General features: G+C 44.5%; 1 long non-coding RNA gene across 1 annotated transcript; it reads left to right on the top strand.

The window, feature by feature from the left end:
* Positions 1-1955: 1955 nt before the first annotated feature.
* Positions 1956-4546, top strand: LOC119088975. Its single transcript, XR_005092735.1, has 2 exons — positions 1956-2101; positions 3101-4546. It is a non-coding gene; the product is annotated as an uncharacterized LOC119088975 (long non-coding RNA).

The following is a 4546-nucleotide window of genomic DNA, read 5'->3' as shown; positions in this document are numbered from 1 at the left end:
TATTGATTCTGCTCTCACCCCAGACCTCAGTGGGGCCTCCCACATTCAGGACAAGGCCAGCTTCTCTCTCAAAAACTCTGTTGTTTGTTAAGCTGCCCCAATGGCCTGGTCAATGGACTAAGAGTTGTGGTTCCCTGGCCACTGACCCATCGTTAGTAAATGGCCTGGCTTGTTGCTGCGGCTGTCATTTTGCACTGGTATTGATTTACCGTTTTCTCCAGTCCTTTCTTGTAGCTGTTGATACCAGTCTCGGGCACTAGATGGAGCCATTTGACTATCAATGGCTTTCACAGACGCCCTGCTCTCAAGAGAACCCAGAATGCCTGGCGTGCATCAATGTAGGCCACCTATTTCGGCACATCAGTGGTCTCGCTCTACCGTCTGCATCTCTGCCTTTATCATAGGAAGAATGCAATCCTTCAAAATCACCCAGAAAGTTTACGTGTTTGATTTAGCTCTAGAAGACCAGAGAGCAAGAAAAATACCGAGTAGATTCAAAAGGAAGCCATACACTTGCCCGAAATCGGACAATGAAGGGCATGAGAGGAAGTGATTCAAGCAAATATGATTACTAGATGCTTGAAGGCCAGTCAGGCAGCCCCGCAGCGGGCTCTAACAGTGAAGGCTTTCGAGGGAAGGTGGTCAGCGGGTACTGTTCTCTGCTGCAGAGGAGAACAGTACATACAGGTCACTTGTATGACCACATGAGAGAAGGTCAGCTGGAAGAACTTCTAGAGCCAAGAGTGCGTAATATAATAAGGAGAACTATAAATGAAATTTAATGTTAAAATTATGCAAGGTTTCAGCATGGCTAGTGTGATTTATTTCCCATGCAAATAGGAGACAGAGGAGTGCTCTCTCTTAAGACAGGTATTTGAAACTTGGCAGGGCATAGGCTGGGACAATGGCCTTGCTGCCCAATGGCACAGGCTAGGGCTGGATCTGACTTACCCAGCACAACAGTGCTTTTTAAAGTGATTGCACTTTTTTTTTTTTTTTAAATAACATTAGGGATCTATGGGAGGCACTAGAATTTTTGGTTGGCTTCTGAAATACTTGTATTGGGGTTGGGATGTAGCTCAGTGGTACAGTGTTTGTCTGAAATACCTCCACAAGGGCCAGGCCAGAGGAAGGAAATGACCACAGATCTCTTTCTTCACATTTATTCTTCAGGTGATTGCATCTTCCCTTTGAGCCTACGGGTGCACAAGTTGCTGGAAGTGCCTGAGAGTTTGTGCCTCACTGACCTGATGTGGACCGGACCACTGGATATGGGAGCCGACAGCTCTAGTCCCTTGCCCTGAATTAGAGCATCTCAGAGGCAGAGCTGACTCTCTAGCATTGTCCTGTAGCACATGAAGCCGGCCTCTCTGGGACTTTGAGATGGATCTTGTGCATGGCTTCTAACTGATCCTATGTGATCCCCGACTCTTAATCATCACACCCTCATGTAATCTCCGCTCCTTGAGTGTCGAATAGGCAGGGTGACTCGTTTTTGACCAATAGGTTATGATAAGAGTGATGGGGATGTCAATACCATAGGTTAAAAAGCCTGGCACCTCCAGAGTGTTTGCAGACCATCACTCTCCCAGCCTTCATACTTTGGGGGTAGGGGTGGGGCAGAGTACCTGGCAATGAAGAGGACAGTCTGTAGCTAGAGTTTTCCTGGTCCTGCCTGGCCCATGGTCAGGACAAATCTCTCTCACTGTCCAGTCCCACAGCCGCTCAGACCCAACCAAGTAAACACACAGAGACTTATATTGCTTACAAACTGTATGGCCGTGGCAGGCTTCTTGTTATCTAGTTCTTCTATCTTAAATTAACCCATTTCTATCAATCTATACCTTGCCACATAGCTCGTGGTTTACCAGTATCTTATATGTTGGTACTCATGTCAGTGGCTGGCAGCGTCTCCTGACTCAGCCTTCCTGTTCCCAGAATTCTCTTCTCTGCTTGTCCTGCTTATATTTCCTGCCTGGCTATTGGGCAATCAGCATTTTGTTTATACAGAGCGATATCCACAGCAACAGTCTTTGGCCAACAACCTGGATGGAACTAAGTATGCCAACCGCACGGAGTGTGGAAGTAGATCCTTCCCAAGGTAGACTCGCAGATGAGACTGTAGACCCTGGGCCAACACCTTCACTGTAACCTTGTAATGGACTACAAAACAGAGAACCTAACTGAGACCTAGCTGCATTTTTTTTGCCCCATAGCAACCAGGACCCTGTTTTTAGTGGCTAAAATCACTTTGAGATCATTTGTTTCACGGGCAAATATGGTGGTTCCTCCTCGCCACTTGTCTTGCTTCTCCCGTTCTTCCCAGGTTCTCCTGGGGAGACCTTTATTTTTAAAAAGCCCCCCCCCTCCTGCATAATCTTTCCTCACACATAGATCCACAGCCCGAGGTCCCCTCACCATAGGATCTGTCCGCTCTGTCACCTTCCTCCAGTGGCAGCTTCTCTTCCCTCACGGCTACCACTTCAGGATGACAAAGTCCATTTGCTCCCCACGGCCCCTGTCACTTCATCTTCACCGAGCAGTGTTCCCATCTTGGCTGAGAGGAGCAGGTCCTCTCATTATTTTCTTCACCTCTGAGTCGTCATGTTGTCAGACTGAGATTGTCACATACACTTTCGTGAATGGGACCGGGCTTTGCCTTCAGGAGACCCTTGTAGCCTGTGATCATTTGCTCCTTTATATACACTCATGAGACACAATGTTCAGAAATCTCCCTGAGAGCGTGGATGAAGAGAAAGGAGGAAGCTTGAATTGTGGCTGATGAAAAACAGGGCCACATGGGCACATGGTTTGATTTTCTAGACAGTGATAGAGTTTTAGTAACCAGATGGAGTGTTAAGTGGGAACGTTGGTTCTACCCTAGTGGACTTCAAGTGGTTCAGATTTGGGGCAAACTGGTTTTCTTCATTCTTCCCTAACTTACTCATCTGTAAAACAGGAATAAAAGTAAGAATACTTAGCTTGTAGAACTTGTGGTAGATTAATGATGGCTGGAAAGGTGGGTTTTTGTTTGTTTGTTTGTTTTGTTTTGTTTTGACACATCTCTTATTGACAACAAAATCCATGTCTGTTTTCCTAGATCTTGGATACACGAAGTGTTTGGCTGACAGAAGATGGTCAAATGTGTCCCCTTCTGAGCCCAGGTCACAAAAGACAGGCAGCTTCAATTTCTTTTTCCTTGGAAGGCTTTGTAAAAACATAGCCAGAGATGGCCATGCTGGAGTCTGAGTGTTAGCTGACTCTGCAGAGCATAGCCCTCTACCTGTGATCTTGACAAGCACACAAAGGAAGCCATCTGGTAGTCACCAACCAGCCTACCCACGAGTATCAGTGTCCTCATGGCAGCTGATGCCTCAGGGAACAAATCCGTGACTCACAGGATCATGAGATATGATGAGGATTGCTTTAAGCTGGCCAGTGAACAGCAAGAAGACAACTGGGGAAGAATTTTGTAGCCGGGAGTGGGCTGTGGTCCGAGGACTGTAAAGCACACGTTTGATATTGGCTTTGTGACTGGGCCTAGGTTAAAGTGGGAAGACCTTGAGGAGCCTGTGAATGATGCTAGAAGGCCACAGAAGTGGCTGGGGAAACATGGAAGGCCAGGGAAACTGGGAACTATGATCCTTGAAGAAAACCGATGTCATGTTATAGTCACATGGAAAACAGACAGCCAATCAGCAGATTTGCCTAGAGACATTTCCTGACTGTGTTCAAGGTACCAATCCAAACCAATCCAATTCTTTTTTTTTTTCTGTTTATGATAAGCCATGGATAAAAAGATTAGGCTTAAAAAAGAGAAATTTATGGTGTTCAAACACATTTTTAAAAGGAACTATCAAGGAGTTTTAAGATAAAAGTGAGCCCATAGTCACGGTCAGAGCTAAACCCCATCTAAGATGTATTTTGGTGCATGTATTGGTGTGTGATGGAAGGTTTAAATGCTGTAATTCACAGGATCCAGATTTAGCACAAAATTTGATTTTACATATTGGCCACAGCCTACACGGAATGTTAGCGGAAGTCCAGGTAGGAAAACCAAACAAAAGTAACACTTAGTTGAATCACTTTGTTAGAAAATTATAAGAAAATGCTCATTGAATTTTCCCCATCATTAGAAAGAAAAAAGAAATAATGAAAATTGACAATAAAGATACAGAGAGCGAATTCTCAATTTCAATTTGCCTTGCTGAATGACACCTCTTAGATAGTTTATGAAAGGTAAATTACATTTGAAATGAAATCTTTTAAATGGGTTATCTTTGGGGTGGTTATTTTGCACACCTTAAAAATACATTCTCTGTATTGGTGGTGGGTTGGGTAGAAAGATGAATTCTGAAGGAGTTGAGAGAAAAATAATTTCAGAAGGTAATGGATGAACTCGGTCAGGAAGATTAATCAGGGCAGTTGCAAGAGAGTGCCCCATCCATAACTGGAGTAGAGCTAAATATCTGATTGTAATTAAAACTTTAGGTTTCTAATGGCTGCATGAAAGATATTTTAATAAACGTGAAATGCACTTTCTAAA

The sequence above is a fragment of the Peromyscus leucopus genome, chromosome 14, assembly GCF_004664715.2.
Source record: "Peromyscus leucopus breed LL Stock chromosome 14, UCI_PerLeu_2.1, whole genome shotgun sequence".
Classification (NCBI taxonomy): Eukaryota; Metazoa; Chordata; class Mammalia; order Rodentia; family Cricetidae; genus Peromyscus; species Peromyscus leucopus.
Note: the sequence above shows the minus strand (reverse complement) of the source record. Positions and strands in the feature narration are given on the sequence as shown.